The following is a 22,717-nucleotide window of genomic DNA, read 5'->3' as shown; positions in this document are numbered from 1 at the left end:
TTTAGTTCCTTTTGTGAGTGACATTGTCACACTACACTGTTATGTACCTGCACACGTTCTTCAGTATTAACCTTTACGGCACATTCATTAAGATGGAGCCTAGTAATTTCAGATCATCTGACATTTGGAAGATTATTCATAATAGCCAGAATCTGGAAACAACTTAGATGTCCCTCAACTGAAGAATGGATAAAGAAATTGTGGTCCATTTACACAATGGAATATGACTTGGCTGTTAAAAACAAGGAAATCTTGAAATTCACAGGCAAACAGATGGAACTAGAAATGATTATCCTGAATGAGGTAACCCAGACCCAGAAAGACACATGTGGCATGGAATATAATGACTTTTCAGTGGATATTAAACCAAGATAGGTGTCCATTGAGAGTCTCTACACAGCGGGGGATTGGGACAGATGCTGCAACTCACTGCTGGATTCTGAGTGGGGCGCTGAGACTTTCATGGAAGAATGGGGAATGGAAGGACCCAGAAGGTTCAGGAGCTCCACAAGGCCATCAAGGCTGGCTGATCTGGATCTGGGAGAGGGGATGGGGGAGCTGCACACACTGTTGTATCAACCTAGGAAAATGCATGCAGCAAACGATCTAGCCAATGGGCAGGTCATTCTCCAAAGTTGTGAGGAGAGCAGGGACTGCCTCTGACATGAACTCTGGTGTCCCCAATTTGATCCCTTCTCCTTGGTGGGGAGGCATGGCAACACAGAGAAGGGGAGGCAGGCTATCCGGATGAGACCTGATAGGATGTGATCATATGGTGGAGGAGGAGGTTCTTTCCATCAGAGGTCTAGGGGAGGGAAAGGGCAAAAAAGGAAGGGAAGGTGGGAACAGGAAGATACAAGTGAAGGGATAACAATCGGGCTGTAATATAATTAAATGATTTTAAAAATGTTGCTCTGTCATGTAAAGAATTTAAGGGAATCCACAAGACTTCCTGGGTCTGTTCCCTCAAATGCGTATACTGACTTGCTTAATTGGCCTAAAAGAAAATATTTTGAAAGTTTCTAATATCTGTATCAAAATAATATAAAGATTTGCACATTATCTGAGTAAAAAAATCATATACAATAAAAAATTCAGATAACTTTCTATTATGAATATTAATGTGCAGTCAAAGAAATTAGTAAACTTAACCAAGTGCTACTTGCTTTCATAATAGAATAAGAACAAGTGACATTTCTCCTATGTATACAAATGTGATTCAAAATTAAGAGAATTACTATTCTAATTTGTAATACGTATTGTATCTAGGTAGAAAAAGTATCAGTTCATCACAGTATTTAAAATGGCATTATTTAATTAGCTTTACTATTGAAAAGAGAATAACAAATAAGTGCTAATTAAGACAAAAAGAAGTTGATATTCTGATGTTAATATATCTGAATGTCTGTTTATTTAGTGATAAAAGAATTATTCATATTATAGACTAATCAGAAATGACTAAATTATTATAAACATCATATAATTTATGCTTTGTTTCTGTTAAATTTAAAAGCAATCATAAAATTTTATTGCACTATCGGCTGGTAATGGAAGAAAACTTCAACATTTAAGGAATGTTTACTGAGAACTAATGTGTACATGGGCCAAGTTTAAAGTACAAATACAGCAAAGACTTAGAAACCTAATTGTTCTAAATCCAAGTTTGTATCGCTGTGTTATTGTTGGGGTGCAGTCCAAGACTGTGTTGTCTACGATGGCCTTGATTGAAACTATCCTTCACAGGAGTGTCATAGGCAGTTCAACGTACTTAACAAAAAAGTCAGCATCACAAGTAAATTTATAGAATGCTTGCCTTTTCCTTATGCATCAAAAATACACTTAAGCTGAGTGTGGTAATGTGTGCTTTAATCCTAGCACTTAGGAGGCAGAACCAGACTGACCTCTATAATTTACTGAATAAAGGATATAGGACTACACTGAATTAAATTATGTATTTTTTCATGAAATTTTAGGATACATTGTTGCAAATATAAGATAGAGTGTTGGGAGACTGAATAACTTAATTCATACATTAAACATACCGACATTTGTATCCCCAGGGATTATTTCTTATGATTATTTAAATATCTGTTTAAAAATACATAAGAGCATATAATGGACATTATGGCACAGTGAGGAATTCCTATTTAAGCCTTAAGGGACTGGAGAGAAGGCTCAGTGGATCAGAGCTTGTACTGCCGTTCAATAGGACAGCAGCAGTTTGGTTCAGGTCACCCATGCGTGGATGGCTCAGGACTGTCTGTAACTTCACTTCCAAGGGGTCCACACTCTCTTCTGAACTATGTATGTAAGCACCTTCACTCACATTGTGCATACACACACACACACACACACACACACACACTTTTTTTATGATAAGAAAATGTACACTTTAATAAAAAGTCTTTTAATAATAATGTATAACTTTGAAAATTGAATTTTACTTAACAAATGTTTTTGTCATGTAATACATTTTGATCATATTCTTTTTTCTCCCAGATTGTTTCCACTTCACAACACACCTATCTTCATGTTCTTTCTCTTTTTTCAAAAAAAAAAAAAAGGAAACTAATACAAATAAACTAAAATAATAAAACTCAACAAGACAAAAATATCCCAAATCAAAATGAAAGGCTGTCACACACACACACACACACACACACACACACACACACACACACACACACACACACACACACACACACACACAGTGCAAAGTTCATTTTGGGGAGATTTGTATGGAGCCCATTTTATGTACACCTAATTACTCCTGAGCATGGGACCTGTCCTGAAGTATGGTTGATATTCAGTGTCACTCCACTGAGTAGAATAGACTTTCCTTTTTCAAGTAAGTATCCACAATAAATAGCTTTTTAGTTAAGAGTGAGATTTTTACAGAAGAGCAGGAAAGAGTTCTTGGCTGAGATAGCCCCGGCTGCCCTTACCAGGGAACCCACATAGAGACTGAGATGCTTATCAGCTGCTCCTGAGTTGGGTGTGTAGGTCCTCACAATGCACGGTCCTTCATAGGTACGTACATCAGTTCCCACATCCCTGCACCCCATCTCAGGCCCATATTTTCTGGTTCTGTTGTCTCTTGGAGCTCCTGTCCTCTCTGGGTCCTTCTGTCCTCCATTCTTCCATAAGGCTCCCTACACGCTGGCCAAAGTTGGATCGTAGGTCTCAGCATCTAAGTTGATCCCCTGCAGGGTGGAGTCTTTCAGAGTACATCTATCGTTGGCTCCCATCCTGTTCCCTCTCTTCAACCACATGCAGTATTTGTTCTGTTTGTCCTTCTGAATGATATATAAACATCTTCCCTAGGGCTTCGTTAAGTCTGTGGATTGTAGTATGGTTATGGTTATCCTGTATTATGTGGCAAATATCCACTTATAAGTGAGTATATACCATGTGTGTCTTTCTGCATCTGGGTTACCTCACTCAAGATGATCTTTTACAAATCCATCCATTTGCCTGCAAATTTCACTATGTACTCATTTTAATAGATGAGTAGTGTTCCATTGTGTAGATGTACCATGGTTTCCTTATCCATTCTTCAATTGAAGAATGTCCAGGTTGTCTCCAGTGTCTGGTTATTATGAATAACGCTGCTATGGACATAGTCAAGCAAATGTCCTTGTAGCATGGTGGAGGATCTTTTGGATATATGCCCAGGAGTGGAGTGGCATAGCTGTGTCTTGACACCTAATGGGGTGGGCTTGTCAGGCTATGGAGTAAGAGGATGCAGGCAGTCCCGATGAGACTGGATAGGCTGGGGTCAGTTGGTAGGGGAGGTGGGCTCCTGCTTTCTAAGGACTAGGAAAAGGGAAAAGGAGAGAAGACAGAGAAAGAGTAGGAAATAGAGAGATGAGGGAGGGACTCATGATGAGCATGTAAAGTGAATACATTTTTTAATAAATAAATTTAATTTTTAAAAAAAGGAACCGGATTTTCTTGTCCACTTCCCTTCCTCACTGATGGTTGCTGTCTGCTTTGAACCTATGCACGTCTTGTGTGTGCTACTACAGTGTCTCTGAACTCATATGTGTTGTTGTGTCTGGAAATTTCTATCCTTTTGAATGACCTTTGGCTCTTATAACCTTTCCTATACCCTCTTCTGCATAGACCCCTGAGTGTTGAAAGGAGAATTTGATACAAATGTCAACAAACAAACAAGCCCAGAGGTTTATCTGTGTAACAGAAGTCCCATTTATCTCTTCTCCATAGTCAAGTAAATGTAGTCATCGGCTCATCAAATTATTTATATATAATCTATCTTTAATTCATTTTCAGTTGTGATGACAAATTCCTGAGATAAGCTAATCTTAGAAAAGGAAGGTACTTGTTTAAGTTTCCATTTACAGAGTTCAGGAGCCTAACAGCTGGACTCCTCTGCTGTCTCTACTCTTGAAGAAAAAGGAGAAGGATCAGCAGGCAGCAAAGCTGATGAGAGTGTAGTTTCTTTTCTAACAGTCCAGGTAGAAGTGGCAGCTAATCCAAAAAGCTTTTCTGTGTGGAAAGAACTGATGGTTCTTAGCGACATGGTGACCTTTTAGAGGTCCTGCCACACATCACCTGTGCAATAGGATCAAAAACACATTTGAGCATCAATAAAAAAATATTGATGCTATAACTGTAACACCGTAACTCAGAGAGGAAAAGAAGTTTGGTTTTATTTGTGAGAATGAACTGGGGGACATGGAGCCTACACTTCTCAGGGATGTACATAAATTATGTAGGTTTAACAATCTTATAAGACTATAGTATTTTTTTTTCTGTTATATCAGATTCCACAATGTTAGAAAAACTTTTCAATATATGAGATAACCAAGCTACAACACCTAGAGCCAGAAAGGGTAGGTATAGATGAGTCTAGAAGGGAACACATGAATCTCCCTAGGAAAGAAAAATAAAATTGATTTAATGTGTGGGTTGAGGGTTGGGGGACATTATTGAGAGGATCAGTCAAGGGAGAGGAGGGAGAGAGGGAGACAGGGTAGAGGGAGAAAATTTAGGAAGAGACAGCTGAGTTGAGGGGCATTTGAGGGATGACATGAAAACCTAGGGTAGGAGAAACTTCCTAAAACATATAAAAGTGATGCTAATAAGATCTTCTAATGATGGGGCAAATGGATTCTCAACTGGCCATCTATTGTCACCAAAGAACATTTCCAGTAGCAAGAGTGGGTTGCATACAATTGAGTTCTTGGACAAGTGTGTCATGAAAATCACTGTACAACCCAGTCTGTTGTTAAGACAATGAACTGCTGTAAGCAAACTGACAGAGGGCTCCATTGCCAAGGACAGCACCCGCACAACTCATTGAACATGAGGAAGTCAATCTGGTGTCTACATGGACCCTTCATTCTTATGTTTTAGTATCTTTGGTGTTGTAAAGCATTCTGCAGGCTACCAAACTAGAATGTTAAACAACATCCGAGCCACAAAATCTTTGATCTACAATCTGTCTGCAAATATGCTGCAAAATATGCTAGCACAGTGGTGGCACAGACCTTATAGGAGTAGCCAACCAATGTCTGATTTGACTTAAGGCTCACTCCACAAGAAGGATTCCATACCCAACACTGCTTGGTAACCAAGAGCCAGAGACTAGATAGTTCAGAGACCTAGGGTAAAATCAAACACAACTGGTCTGAAAAAGTATCAATCAAATGACTCCTAGTGATATTCTACTATACTCATAAATCAGTGCCTTATTCAATCATGATCAGAAAAGCTTCCTCCAGCAACAAATGGGAGCAGACAGAGAAACCCAGCTGATGGAGAGTCTAAATGGGATGTCTCTATCAAATCCCTCATTTCAGACCTCAATGAATCCCATAGAAGAGGGATAAGAGTATGAGACAATGAGCATAAATGCCAGAGGTTGGAGGACACTAGGATAACAAGGAATTCTCCATTAAGCAAGGCCTACATGAACTCACAGAGACTAAAGCAGTAAGCAAAGGACCTACATAAGGTGTGCAACAGTGTCTTTGCATCTATATTATAGATTTCGCTGAGTATTTTATGGGGCTCCTTAGGTACAAGAATAAATGAGTTTCTAACTTCTGTTTTCTCCTGGGATTCTTTTTACCCTTATTGGGGTGCCAACTTTAATATGATGAATTTTGCTTTATCTTAGTATATAATTACGTGTCTTATTTGGTAGTTGTCTCATAGAAGGCTGTTCATTTCTAATGATATACAGAAAGGGAATGGGTCCAGAGAGAAGGAAAGGTGGGAAGAAACTGGAAGAAATAGAGGAAGTGGGTAACTGTACTCAGAATATATTATATGAGCAAAGAATCTCCTTTCAATAAAAGGAAAAAATGAAAAAAAAGTATATTGAGTTGTTTGAGCAGTGGTAGAATATGATTATGAATAGGTTAATGGAACTGATGTTGTGCATGTTTTATCTGATCACACTCCAGTTACAATGGAATTATGTCTCAAGGCATTTTTCTTTTATAAAAGTATTTATTCATGTATATTTGTTTATGTTTTGCATGGATATATGTGAGAGTCTTGTGAATACATTTGTGAGGAGATCAGAAGATGACATTAGATCACTGAAAGCTAAAGTTATGGACTCTTATAGAGTGACTACCCTGTAAGTGGGTGCTGCAAGGTGAACAACAGTCCTTGAGATTCCATAGCACATGCTCTTGGCCGTACTGCTGTCTCCCCAGCCCCCATCTTCTTGGTATAAAAAGTAAAATGAGTTTTAATACGAGATTTTCACATGTATTTTTCTGCTGTTGAACCTTTTCCACAACTCAATGTTCCATTTTTTTTTCTGGGTCTCCCCTTTTCCCATAAGCCTATTTTTGTTTGCTTGTTAGTTTGTTTTGCACTCATGCCAATTTTGTGGTGTGTCTCTTCTTCTTTTATTTCCCTTTCCTCTTGCTTTTCTCCCTTCAAATATTTCCTTAATACCTCCTTCACAACAATTCCCTTTTGGAGTTTAATTTTTATGACCTGTTATGCAGTATATATATGAAAAATGTACTATTTCTACCTCCTTGACTAGGACTTAGCTAAGATAATTTTCCAGTTCCATTCACTGACACCTCCAAATGCTGTTACAATATTTTTGAAATCTGAATACAACACCACGGTGTCTTCATGCTGTGTTTCCCTTATCTATTCTTCTGTTGTTGTTGGATACCTAGGCTGGTCCTGTCCTCCAGTTATTAAAAATAGTACAGACATAAAGACAGAAGTACATGCTGTCTGCACAGCATTTGCATATCAAGGTGAGGATTCAAGAAAAGAGATGACTGTATGTGTTTATTTCATGGGTTGGCTTCATTGTTCTGACGTTGTATGACAAGTGTAATTTCCAGCTCATGAGACCGTAGAGCATTGATTGTAGCAGGACTTACAACATGAAGCTCTCATATACCTTAATATAATGCACATTTACTCTATAAGTTTTCTAGTGTGTTCCAGGGCACTGTCAACTAGCAGTATTATTTTTGCTTAAAGGAAATTACTGTCTAGCGTAGTGTACACCAAGGCATGAATTTGCTCCATCACTGTCAACCGTATGGTGTAGAAACACATTATCATGACTCATGGCTGCAGCCCATACTTTCTCCTTAATCACCTTTAATGGACTACCAGTAAAGTCAAATAGTAGAATAAAATCTTAGTGGGTGTCTATGTATTGAATCATGGATTAGTGAATATCTATGTATAATATAAACCAAGATGCAAATCCGTTGTGTTCTAGGTGTGTGCAGAAGTTTCAGTTACCTTAGTAGTTTATTTATCAGTTCAACAAATTATCTTGCTGTTTAGCACTAAAAATTTTTAATTTTATTTTTCTTGCAATTTAGCAAAGATATGTCATTTTATGTTATGGTCATATTGAAGGGCAACAGGTGGTGAAAATGTACCCTCCAGTGCTCAAAGTTGATCAATACTCCCTTTTCCATCCCTTCCACACCATCTCTATGGTCCCATGAGTGCTGCAAAAATCTCAGAAACTGGTCACACAATCTCTTTGCATTCTGAGTTTTAATTATGCATTTAAGGTTTGTAATCATACTAATGAATGTACTTTAGTTTTATTATTACTATTAACCTCTCTCTTTTTCTCTGTCTCTCTCTCTTTGTGAGTTTGTGTGTGTGTGTGTGCGTGTGTGTGTGTGTGTGTGTGTGTGTGTGTGTGTGTGTGTGTGTGTGTGTTAGCTATAAGGTAGATGAGGAGATTAGAAGAACATGAAATAAAAACTGAATTCAGGGCATCAGGTTTGGCTGAAAGTTCTTTTATTCACTGAGCCATCTTGCTGGCACTGGTGTATTTGAAAAATGTGTAGCAAATTATGTATGATCCATAACATTTAACAAAATGCAGATAAATTAACCCTTGTGATTAAGAACAAAAATACTTGGAACTAATAGCTAGTTATGACTTAAATTGCCTAGATAGTGAAAGACAAGTAAGAACATGTTTCAGTTTGAAAATGGTCAGCATTAAATCCCTTCGAATATGTGTATTGGACCAAATAGCATATTGTTATGCCTGCATACCTAGTGATAAACCTAGTCTCTATGAATAAGTCAAAGATAAATTATTTTCTGATGTTAATCAGTATACAATGCTTTGAGATTGATTTTGAAGTAATTTTTCCAACTTAATTTTTTGAGAACTTCTCTCTCAATGTCTGTTTTACATTTTTTCCTCCAAGTGTTATGTAGTCAGAATATTTTCATTTCCTTTCTGATTATCATGAAGTAAAATTTTTAATAAGGTTTTCGGTTAATTTATTTTAGTTAATAGAGATCATAAAAATGGTTTTCAGTTGCTATTATGATATTTTGATATCAATATAATGATATTCAGTGTTTCCAGTGGCTGCTGTATCTCAATTAACAAGCATGGATTTTAAACATTTATAAACATTATCACACCTTTAGACTGTCCTACAAGAGAGCAATGTTCTAGAAAACATCTTTAAATGAAGATTTTAAGTTTATCATTAATAAATATGTTTTAGATTCATTGTAAAATCAAAATAAAAGACTTCATTGTTTAGTGGCAGACTTAACATTAAGAATATTAGTAGTACTTTATTTTATAGAGAGTTTTTAGAATCTATGATCCAGGTTAAAATTATATCATGAATTTTAAATGTAAAACATAATTTGAACATGCCTTTACTAATATAAAGCTGACATTTAGATACATTTATCTATTATTTGTGAGTTTTTTTATTAGCTTATATTCAGAAGCGTCCAGTCACTATACACAAGAAATGTGAAAGTAACTAGAAAAAAACGCTCTGTTCCCTGGCTGAATTTTGGTTGAGCTCTATAAGAAAACACTGAGACAACTTGAGGTTCTAGTGGTGACAAAAATGTGCACAACTAAATGTGACCCCCATGGAGAAGACTCAAAAGAACTCCAGCATTTGTTCTATTTGTTTTGGGTGGTGCCAGAATGACAGGCTCTGCAGTGGTAATGCACTCCTAAAAGCAACTTCTAACCACTGCTTGCCTTGGCATGTCCTGAGAAAAAGGAGTAGAAGGTTAATATTCTTCATTCCTGTATTTTGCATGGAAAGAAGGCTCTTTACATATTTCTCATTGCAGAAGAACATAAAGCAATATTTTTAAGATGAGCTGCATGACCAAAAGCTCTTAGCTCTTATGGTCCATTTTAAGGTTGGGTGAGCAATGTCGTCCTTGTGCACAGAGCTTTATTGACCATGAATTGACTGAAATTGACTAGTAATGACTGTTTAAAGAAAGGCAGGAGATAAGAGAAATGCAGATGGCAGAGTTTGGACTCTAGCACTATATATACCAAGAGAGGAAACTGTCAAGAGGAAAGTTTAGAATAAAATACCAGTAAAACGTACATTTGTATATTACTTTGAATCTAAAGGTGGGACACATGAATATTTTGAATTATTTCTATCTAATGTTTATGGAATACAACTGTGTCAAATTGTCTACATCAGCTACTTAGAATTTATTTGTCAAGTATATATATTCCAGTGTTTATCAAAATGGCTCTAATACAAAGTTCATTAAGAAATTATTTGATAGTATATATTTCTTTTTAATATGCTTTCATTAATATTTTTACTGAATGACATCATGGTACATTTATATTATGTACACAGAAGATTAGACTAAATATTTTCTCTAAATTGAATATAGAACTTAGGTGATAAATGATTAAATAAAAATCACATCACAGAACAACATCTTAATTCTACTTTAGAGTTATCTATAAGGACATTAAAGTAATGACTGTAGAATATTCACAATTAAATGTTTAATATTACTTGTAAATGTAAATCAGTAATTGTTTGATGCACTAACATCTAATTCATTTAGTGCCAATTCAGGTTATATTTTAAAAGTTTTTTTGAACTAAATGATAATAATTTATCTTTTCTGCTAATGACAATTCAGCTTTATATTTTAGAATATTTTATTTCATTACTTTCAATTTTATGTGAGAGAAAATGTATTTAATAACATAAGATTTCTATGAACACATAGTAAATTGTGACTGTATTTATCTTCAGTATATGCAGGCTTGTAGTCTTTTACAATACAAAGCTGAGAATCTTTTGTTAAAAAATTGAGCCAATGACAGCATGTCAGTAAAAGCAAAGAATAATAGTCTTGCTTCTACTGAATTTTGACAATACACTAATGAAGAAAATCAATTTTAAATGTGTTTAAGTATAGAAGACTTTTTGGAAAGGGGCAGATTTAAAATGTTTTATTCTGCACAGATAGATAATCCAAGGTTAGCTGCAGTGTAGAGCTATGATTGTTTTTGATTATTAACTTCTGAACACTTCAGACTCTAAAGAAGATTGTCAGAGACTTCTAAATACTTCTATACAATCTTTTTCTTCCATTGTGTATGTTCAGAAATGCAACTGAGGATCTAATTATAAGGGAGGGAGGGAATGCGGCCTTTTGTCAGTCAACATTGCGTCTTGCGATTAGGAGTTTTCAGTCATTCAGAGACATTTATCCAGATATCAAAGATCTGCTATAAAATTCAACTCAGTGTCCATCAATGCCTTAGAGGTATGAGAGGCAATTTTCACTCATCAAGGCATAAGACACTCTTCTTCATGTACTCTGGTAATTAGACACAATCTTTAAGCACTATCTAAATAAAGACAGTTGGAGTTGTGAGATCATCTAACCCCATGGCAAGGGGAGATAAAGTTGAACATCACTATGCAATTCTTTCCTTAGAATTAAAATATTGTCTCCAAGGGCTGAGTCAGGAAGGGGCAGAAGACAAAAAATTTCTTAGATACAAAGCATAGAACCCATGGTAAGAATCAGACAGTGCACAGGAAGAAAATTCAATAGAAATAACAGCAGATATTTTCAGACCCTATTTTTAATAGATGAACGAAAACACATTTTCAGCATGTATATGGAGCATTATTAATGTCCAAGTACTGTAAAATATGAGATTCTTGAAACACACATCACCTAAGTATTTTAAACAATCAATGAAAAGTTCTGGCAACCCACCTCATGATATTGTAACACATAGAAATCCATGATATCATTTATAGGCCATGGAAGTAATCAAAGTGGTTAGTGGAGCTAACCAGCCTTCCTTGAGACAAAAATTACACAATCTTAGTTAGCACGAGGGTGGTCAGGCCTTGGTGGAATGTTTCATAGAAACTACTGATGACTCTTACTGCCATAAGAGGTCTAAATAAAAAATTTGGGAATGAAAAGCAACAGTTAGTAAATAGCGATTACTTGGAAAACTAGGCAAGAGTGGGGCAATATTTGATGTTTAGTTTACTTGGCCATATAGGACTATGTTCACATCAGAGTTAAGGATGTTGAGGGGCTGTGGGAAAAATGAAGATCTCAGTCAGGTAAATGTATGCCTTGCAAACAGAAGAAACTGTGTTCAAGATACCAAGGCCTAGTTGGAGAGTTCACGGTAATTGAGAAAGCTTGTCACACAGGAGTAGTGACACCTGAGGAGCAACATCTGTTGAACACTATATTCCAAATGAACCTGAACACACAAACTCATGAACGCAGACACAGACACAGACACACACACACACACACACACACACAGACACACACACACACAGACACACACACACACACACACACACACACACACACACACACACACACACACACACACACACCAAGAGTTGATTTAATTAAAAGGGGCAGTGGGAATTGATGAGGTTTTAGCTAATTTTCTGCTCATCCCATGGGTGGATTTTATCTTTATGAAACAATATTTTCTGAAAGATTAGAATGATTCAGAGAAATGTATAAATTGTGTCTACAAAATGCTAAAATTATCAAGAGAGCAGAGATTTACAAAGGGGTTCCACACTCAAAGCTAATGCAACAAGATCTGAAAGTTTGTTGTTTCTAGGGTAAAAATTATGATGGAATACTACTCAGCTATTAAAATGTAAGAAATCTCAAAAATTTCAAGCAAATAGATTGAACTAGAAAATCCTAAATAAGGGAACCTAGACTCAGAAAGACATGCATGGTATATACTTACTTATAAGCAGCTATTACCCACATAATACAGGATAACCACACTATAATCCACAGAACTAAAGAAGCTAAGTAACAAGAAAAACCATAGAGAGGATGCTTAGTTCTCATTCAGATGGGCAAATAGAATAGACACATGAAGTGCTTGAAGAGAGGCAACAGAAAGGGAGCCCACCATAGAGGTCCTCTGAAAGACTCCACCCAAAAGGAAATGAAAGAAGATGCTGAGCCAAACTTTGGTACAGAGCACAGGGAGTCTTATGGAACAGTTGAAAGGATAGAAGAACTTGGAGAAAACAGGAGCTCCACAAGGAGAACAACAGAGCTAACAAATATGGGCCCAGGGGGACCTGCAAAGGTGGATCACCAACCAAGGATGGATCACCAACCAAGGACCATGCATGGAGAGGACTGAGACCATCTAGATAGGCAGCATAGTCTCCCGTGAGTCCCAAAATATGGGGAATAAGGGCTGCCTCTGACATACATGGACTCTGTTTCCCACTCACTGATCACTTCTCCATGGTTGGGTAGCCTTGCCAGGCAACAGAAGAAGAGGATGCAGGTAGTCCAGGTGACACTTGATAGGCTGAAGTTAAATGGTAGGCAAGGAAGGCTCCCTCCTTTCTGGGGAAGAGGCAAAGGGGAGAGGAGGGAGGAGGGAGCACAAGGCAGGGTGGAACCTGAAGGAAATGTGGGGTAGCTACAGCCAGGATTTAAAGTGAATAAGTAAAAAATAAACACATTTTTTTAAAAAATGGTGATGACATTAACCCAACAGCTGTTCCTGGAAGTCTCTAGCAGGCCTCAAAGCCACAAACCACATTTTATGGAAGGTGTCACTGATAAAGCCTTAAATAAAAGCTGACTTTTCATGGGGCTGCAGTTATCTTCCCAGACTATGCAGTGTTCAATTATCCCCTGCAAGATAGTATGCTGGAAAAAATGTTGGTCAAGTCTGAGGCAATTGTCATAGCCAAGTGTGACTTACTGGAAAGACCAGGGCCATGATACTGTCTTGGTGTCTCTCAGAACTAGGTAGTTTGCTCCAGTGGAAGCTTGCAAAGGATAAAGGACAGCCTTATTTCTCCTTGGACATGAGCCAGGATGTCTTTGTTACTGTTCTATTGCTTTGCGGATACCCCATGGCCAAAGAATTTTTGAGAAGAAAATATTTAATTGGGGACTTGTTTATATTTTCACATGATTTGTTTATTACCATTTCAGCAAGAAGCATAATGACAGGCAGGCTTGACACCAAGACCTTACATCCTTATGTGCAGGCAGATAGGCAAAGAGATAAAGCACTGGGTCTGCCATGGTATTTTGAAACCTCAGAGCCTACCCCCAGTGACACCTACTTCAACAAGGATACAACTCCTAATCTTTCCCAAAGAGTTCCACCAAAGGGACCAAGTTTTCAAACATATTATTAGTGAATCTACTCACTGTAATGCTTTAATTGTCACTCACAAGGTTATTTTTAATTCCTTGGTATGGAATTATGAATATAGATGCAAAATAAGTTTAATTTTAGATGTGGGGGAATAGAATTCAAATGTAAGATTATTCTTCACACACATTAGATATATTTCTACTCAGATATGAGGTATTGTACCCATATAACTCAATTATAATACAAGGTTTACTTCCAATACTTTGAAAGTGCTATTGCAGGCTGTTCGGGATAAATAAGTTTTACAAGTTCATTGATATTTGATCAAATCATGGTCATATCAATTACTAGTCTATTTTTATCACAAGAATATACATTTTAGGTGCAACAGAGAGATATGATTCTATGGAAAGATAATGTAAAATAGTTAGATAAGGTCTTCAAAAACCTCAGAGACATACAGAATGTGGTATTTAACTATATTTTTATTATTTTAAAATCTCACTGACAATGAGACAGGTTAACTCCTGGCAACACCCAGCCTACTTCAAAGAGGATGATGAGCATCAAAGAACCTCCTTATGGAGATGGCTTCAAATGCGGCTAACCAGCCACTGGGCAAAATGTGCTCGTTTCTACCACAGACAGAATTCTACCTAAAAAATGGCAAGCTTGGATGCAAGCAGAGTCAACGGCCAAACGTATTGATCTATGGAAGCCATTCTCATTTAAAACAGCACACAAGCCAATTATGGATCATTAGGAGTTGGAAGATAAGCAATGGCCACATGGAAGCAGCATCTCAGAATAAAGAGACTAAAACTGATTATGGATTTTGAGAAGCTAATTATGTCAGTGTTTTCCATCCATGCCAAAGGACCCAACATTCTTCCTTTCAATGTAAAAAATGACATAATTTATGGGACCTTTCCATTCTATATTTGATCTTACAAACATTGTTTTTAGTATCCTATTTGCCATTTAAGACCAGTTGTTGTTTACACAGAGTGGCTGATGGTGGATATTTACAGATTCTATATAATGTTAACAATTGATCATCTTACAGATTTAGAAAAATATCTAGAAGAACAGCAAAGGCAATGGTTACTGAGTTATAATGAAATCATCATGCATTAGTAGGAAAAGGCACTTCCCAGAGACATAAGATTTTTTCACAAAATTGAAAATAAAAAGGGTAGACCTCCCCATCCTAGGGAGATATCTGATAATACAGAGACCATGAGGCTATTACTACAATGTCCCTTGTATATGAGAACTAGATGATGAAACGTTGTTGGATGAAGATACTACACACTTTAGTTGTAGTGAATGGTAAAATAATACTGAAACTGGCCAGGCCACTTAAATTTGGCTGGCTGGATTTCACACACTATACACACTGCTGGAGGATAATTATCACTAATAGTTCTATTTAGCTGTGGGTGTTGTGTGCAAAACATGCACATACCAAACAGGATATTCCAGCTAATGCAATACTAGCTCTTTAATGTGTACAATCATCCGCTTTGTGATTGGGTTTAAGGGCAATTCAACAGGACTGTAATCACTTCCGGCATTGTAGGCAAGAGATAATACCTGTTATTTGGATATCACAGGCACTACTGAATGAACACATGTTACTCATTATGATGGATGGGACGTACCTGTAAATTATACTCTGAACCTTTATGTTGGTGCTCATGGATTACTGCTACATTCAGAGTAACTCATGGAAGGACCCTTCTTGGCTGTGATTGGTGATCACTATGATGTCTTAACTGGTAAAAGATTTTAGAATATAAGATTGTTGCCATATATAGTAGTCTAATGCTAAAACTCAAATAGAAGATAATTAAACATTTGTACCACTTTAGCAGTTGCTTAGGGAGATCCTTGACCCTGCAAAGAACATGAGTCTATTATCACAATATAAACTGCAAATGAGACCTTATTACTCCTTCTAAGTTGCAGGGCACATCCTGGAAGATGAACTAGAAGACTGTATAAGTTGTAAAAGAGAGATAATGTGTTATGTAACTGTTTCATGAAAATTGAAATGCCCTGAATGAAGGAATAAGGTTGACTGGAGTCAGAAGTCAACAAAACTTCAAAAGCTCAGGAGTACCTGAAAGATAGAAGACCTACAGGGCCCCCTCTCAAACTAATAAAAATATTAGCAGTTTCTGAGAAAAGGGCTTTCTAATAAGATGTGTTGCCAACAGGTTATTCAGGGAGCTAAGAAGCGGTGACTTCCAGTGAATGAAGCTCTATAAGTAATCCATCTATGCTCCCATAGATAGAAATCAGTAATCTCCCTAGTTCACTAAAATACACTTGTGTAGAATCATTTACTTGGTGTATCTCTGGTGCCGTGCCACAACTGGGGTGAACAAGTGTCTGTACATATCTCCCTAGGGAATATCACATACTACATTGGACAAAGAAGTACACATTACTTGAAATATAATATTAAAATTACATAGCTCTTCCCATTCAGAGAGCAACATAAGAAGCCATAGTGACAAAACTAAAAGCATTCCTGATGGATTAGTGCTTGGAAAGACATCATGAGAAAAGCAGACACCATCTCTAATGGGTACCAACGGCAACAATTCTTGGACGAAGATAATAAGTAATTCATTAGATACTTGGTTTACCTATATGACATTTGAGATGCAAAATAAAGTAGTTGGCAACATAATTAAAGGAATATTCAGGGGTTGGTTTTATTATCCTCAGAGGGCATAATCAAGAAAGCACCTGATGTTTCATATACATATTTTATGTTTTGCCCTATTCCATGAGGGATGCAGAGGGGAAATTTGGAGAAAAGATACTGCTTTCAGGATTTAAATATGCTTACCCAGAAGGACCATGAAGTAGGTGGGAAAATAAATGTGTTAACATCTGGTCTGAAAGTCTTCATAAAGATTGCAGAGTCTCTTTCAGGACATAAATATCTAAGTGCTCCACAGATAGGCAAACAGAATTCTTTGTAATGGCCCCTGGTCAGGGATTCTCTTCTGGATCAAAACAATCTGTTTCAGTTCTTTATTTATACTTGTTCAAAACAAATATTGCCATGGACTATTCAGGAATGTACATGTTTTCTGTACAAAATGATGTGTAAAGTTCAGTGGAAAAGAAGACAAAGATAATTAGATAAATATGTAGTCCTAAATTACCCACTAATGGTGTAAAAATGAATTCATAATAATGTATTATATGACTATTAAGAAGAAATGAGAGAGACCACTCTGGTAAATAGGATAAAAACCATACTAAATCAGCCAAGAGGAGAGAAGAAAGGAGAGACAGAGTATCAGTGAGACATCAAGGCAGGTAGGTTTAGTTCTAGGACAAACAGTAATATAAAATGAGTCTTGTTTGTTTACATATGGTAACCATAGTATGATGCAGCATGGGGGGGTGTCATATACACTCGCCAATCTTATAAGCATTCGGTGACTTCTACTGAATAGATAAGCTATAAGAGACATACTTCAGTAGTGTATGGTTTTCTCTGGCTTCCGTAAAGATTACTATGGAGCATTAAATGATTTTCATACATGGTTGGAATGGATCAAAGAGATTAAGTCCGTGAAAAACAGAGACTTGTTCTGAATCCTGTCTCACTGAAATTCAGAGTCCATAATTTCACTGCTAAGGTCTCAATAATGAGCTGAAATCTGTAAGAAGATAGAATGTTTTCTTACAGTGAAATCTGTGCATGAGAGAAGTTCAATGCTAAAACAATTCTATTAGACCACTTTAAAATCTATGGTTATATACTCATTTTCATATGAATGTGGGCTTCCTTTATGTTCCATACAAAAGAATATATGTGTGTATTCATAGATGTATATCTGCATTAATTCATTTTATCTGTCACTTTGTCATGCAAGACTTCAAAAACTGTAAATTTTATTCTCTATTAAAATTATTATGCAAAAGAATCTAAAAAATCAGTGTTTATTGAATCTGGTGCAAAAAGTAGCTGAAATATTGTATTTCTATCCCTTCTGTCCCTTCACATTCCATTATTGGTCTTCATTATTGGTATTTTTTATTTAGTACATTCAGGTGGGACTGCAGAGTTTTATAAAAATGTCCTTGTATTTTTCACATACTAGGATATTTGGAAATAACTATACATAAGTGAACATAATTTGAATATGATAAAAATTACATCACTGCTTCTATGATCTGTGTCAAGTCCTACAGAATTCTGTTATTTGTATTAGTATCTCATAGAACACTGACTGAGACAGAGAGAATATAGCTGCCACAGTAAGAAACGTAAGGCCACTAATTAGAACGCCAAAATTTTGAATCAGAGTTATTTTGTTTTTTATAATTTAACTGGTGCGTTGTTATTTTAGATTATACCCACCCGCTATATAACACAGTTCATAGCCAATTGCCATTTGAAGGGATTTTTAATAACACACCAAAATTCTGAAATAAAACTTGAAGGGATTTTAATAACACACCAAAATACTGAAATAATGGTTATCGAAAATCCAGACCTAGTGACACATTTCATTTTTAACACTGGAGGAAGTGCCTGTGGAAAAGTTAAATCTGCCAACAATGCATGATCACATATAACTTTGAAGAGTCAAAATAAGCACATGAGTGAAATATATGTGTTCCTATGAGATGGTATGTTTCTGGAATTGATGATAAGCAGACATTTATGATATATCTCATAATATATACCAATATTGCATTCTAGGTCCTATAATTATGTTATCAATACTAGAACACTATACATTTAATGTGCATTTATAAAACACTTCAAGCACATAGAATCCTAACTTCTTCCTTAACCTTTCATTCCTTTCATTCCTCAGTACATATATTTTAGGTTAGGGAATCACAATAAGCAATGTTACGTGTTAACAGATCTGGTAAGGAAAAATATGAAATCTTACTGAGATATAAAGTGGTAGAATCAGAACGTTGGGAAAAACGAAGACAAAGGAGTTCTTGATGGGAGCTGAGCAGAGATATTGATGAAATGGGAGTTTCCTGTGTGTTGCCCTTGTTACTAGAATAACACTATCAAGGTCTCAAGGAAAAGAGATGATCCATGGCAACGGGAAAGTGACAGACGCATCGACGCCATAAAACTGTATAAGTCAACCAATGGAAGAAATCAGTGGGTGGCACTCAGAGGAAGGATAGCAGGCTACCAAGAAGAGACTTGATACCCTATGAGCATACACAGGGGGAGGAGGTCCCCCTCAGTCACAGTCATTGGGGAGGGGAGTTAAGGGAAAATGGGAGGGAGGGAGGAATGGGAGGACACAAGGGAGGGGATAACCATTGAGATGTAATATGAATGAATTAATAAAATTTAAAAAAAAAAGAAAATGAAGTTTACGATCAATACAATGGTGAAAATACAGAGGTGTGCAATGTCTGAGCAAAGGTAATGGTAAGGATCATGTGTACTTATTAGAACTAGAAGTTATAAAATTAAGATTCCTCAAATGATTTGATATAGACACTTGATGCTGTGAAAGCTCCCTTCAGGATTGTCTTCAGTACTTTAATATGCTATGTTTAATTTTCATTCAATTCAAGGATTTTTTTTCATTTTCATCTTAATGTATTCATGACACAATTTCCAAACATTAATATGTTGTTTAATTTCTAAGAGTTATGTCATTTCTTCAGGTGTTATTGCTGTTGATATCATTTTATTTCACTGTGGTCAGACATTATTATTTCAGGGTTTCTGTATTTGTTGAGACTTTGTCTCCTAATATGTACTCAATTTTGGAGAAAATACCCTGAGTTACAAAGAAGAGTGTGTATGCTTTTGAGGTGAAATATTCTGTAAATATCTGAGGTTTATTTGACTTAGGATGTCATTCTCTGAGATGGACTCTGTTGTCTGCTTTTTGATCACTTCCCTCTGGAGGGACTGCCTTGCCAGGCCACAGGGGAAGAGGATGAACTCAGTCCTGATGAGATTTGATGAGCTGTGCAGGGTGGGTAGGGAGAGCTCCCCTTTTCTGAGGAATAAATGAGTGGGAGGGGAGATAGAGGGAAGGGGGACTGGGGGGGAGGAAAGAAGGGATACGACCAGAATGTGAAGTGAATAAATTAATTAATTTTAAAAGATACATAAAAGCCTCACTCCTTATACAAAGAGTTCTTGAGAAGTTCCCTCCATATCTTTGAGGACATATCTATACATGTTAATATCTATAGCTCAGCTGTCTTTTTTGTTTCTATATTTTGAGATAATTGAATATCTCGGTTTAAATGCATACAACATAAATGACAAAATGGAGTTCTTTATCTAGAGATGAATCTCAAGTTAATGAGGATGAATATTTACATGCTAAAGTGTATCTTCAATACCAAAATAGAAAGGATTAATTGAAAATGTGATTTTAAGGCATATAAATCAACTTTTATAAATTAACTACTGATAAGGTTAATATGAGGTAAAAATATCATAACTTGAGAATCCAGAAAGTGTAAAACTGATATTGTAATCTTCAAGATCAGAGACACTGGAATCCTTAGTGTCCCTTAGAGTTTAATACATGTAATTTGCATAATTATAACCCAAACATCACCACCTAATTATGTATTACCCTGTATATACATTGTCCTTCCATGGTTATTAAAATAGATAATGATTTATTGTCAAAGTGTCCTATAACTTTCACACATCCAAGTGATTTATGATTTACTAAATTGAAGTGCATTCTTTCCTGTACATTGGCTAGTTCTGGACCTGTTACTCACCAACTACTTAAAAAAAAACTGCTCTGGTCAGGACCGATCAGCACTAGTCTATGGGTATAAGGATAACTCATTAGGTGTCCATTTAATACTGTATTCTATTTATTAGAACAATAGTAATAGACTTTTGCTAGGGCTTATTACCTGTCTAGGCAGAAGATTAGGGCCATATATGGGTTACATAATATACACCAGGCCCTGAATTTAACTGGAAAATGCTTTCTTACTTCTATTTCACCTGTGCCACCATTGCACTGTATCCATAAACCTGTCTTCTCAGGCAGGCCTTTGTAGCATATAGGGTTCACAGCTATGGAAAACCAGCGATCACTCCTTGGGTAGCTTGCAGAGCACCTTCTGGCACACTGAAAACTGAACTTTCTAAATAGCATTATCCCTCCCAAGGGGAAGCAGAAAGATGCTAAGTGCCATAGCTAGTCAATCATAGTAAGAGAACAATATCTTGTGGACATAGACAGTCAGTCGTGCATATGAACTCATAGAAGTTGTGACGCAAGACCCGAGCAAATCATCAAGTTTGGTGGTGTGGTGTTTTGAATAGGTATGGCTCCCATAGACTAATGGGTTTGAATGCTTGGCTCATAGGAAATGGCAATATTATGAAATGTGGCCTTGTTGAAATAGGTGTGGCCTTGTTGAAGGGAGTGTATCACTGTGAAGGTAGGCTTTGAGGTTTCGTATGCTCAATCTACCCCCAATTACACAGTCTCCTGCTGACTGTGGATCATGACGTACACTTCTCAGCTCATTCGCCAGCCTTATGTCTGCCTTCACAGCATGTTTCCAACCATTGATAATGGACTAAACCTCTAAAACTGTGAGCTATTCAATTAATTGTTTTCCTTTTATATTAGTTGTCATCGTCATGGTGTCTCTTCATAGCCACAGAATCCAAACTAAGACACAGGTGCACCTTGCCGCTTGGCGGGAAGGAGAGCTGCTTCTGGTATTGTGTGAACCTGACAAATGGAATGAGAGAAGAAGATCTAGTTGCTATATTGGGTGAGCTTTCTGCGGCAGGGTTGTGGAGCTCACAATTGTAGCATGGGTGCAGGAGAGATAATTGAGCTGACCAGCGTGTCACTAGGCCCCATGCCTAGGACCGTTAGAGGTGGGGATTAGCTTCAGAGTCAAAGACACAGACTCCAGGAATCATGAATGAGGCAGAAGCAGACTCATTTATTGCTGAAATAGGGCATGACTTTATATTCTCCTTCCAGTGTCCTGTTGTTTCCCAAACTGTGAGCTGCTGCTGTGGCTCGTCCTCTTTGGTTCCCATCATGATATCACCAGACAATCTCTGGGCATACATGGGCATGGCCAGGTAGGTCTCAGGCTTACTCTACGTGAAGGCACCGCTCTGCACATGTATATTGCCAGATGTGAGGGCAGGGTTTGTTCGTCCTACACTAACCCAGGCCCAGATCTAGGGTCCAAAGCTTACCCCACATATTAACTGCCAGAGCACATGAAGGGATTGATCCTGAAGGTTCTAAGCTAAAGGATCTCCATGACTCAGGGTGACAAAAGGATACCCAAGAGAAGACCTGATGAGGATCCATTATTGATAGTGTATTAGAAGCCAGAGGCCTCAAACCAGATCGTGTGTGTGTGTGTGTGTGTGTGTGTGTGTGTGTGTGTGTGTGTGTCTGCTCTGGTGAGCGATCATCCAAAGACCTAGGTCTATGTGATCCCACTGTAATACAGACATGCCTTTAGTACACACCTTCGATCCCTGTGACTAGAATATAGATAGATATGACATACCTTTAATCTGGCTGGTTGGAATACAATCACACCTTTAATCCCAAACAATGATGTCTAATTGAGGGATACACAAAGTGGTGATTCAGAGAAAGATTTCACTGAATGAGTAAGAGATAAGATATGCTCAACACCCATGAGAACAGAGAGAAGACAGTTTGAATCAGTCTTCTTGGAGAGGAATTCTGAGCCAGAACATTTGAATTGAACCAGCCACAC

This window comes from Acomys russatus, chromosome 9, assembly GCF_903995435.1.
Source record: "Acomys russatus chromosome 9, mAcoRus1.1, whole genome shotgun sequence".
Taxonomy (NCBI): domain Eukaryota; kingdom Metazoa; phylum Chordata; class Mammalia; order Rodentia; family Muridae; genus Acomys; species Acomys russatus.
The sequence above is the reverse complement of the archived record's forward strand: the minus strand, read 5'-3'. Positions refer to the sequence as shown.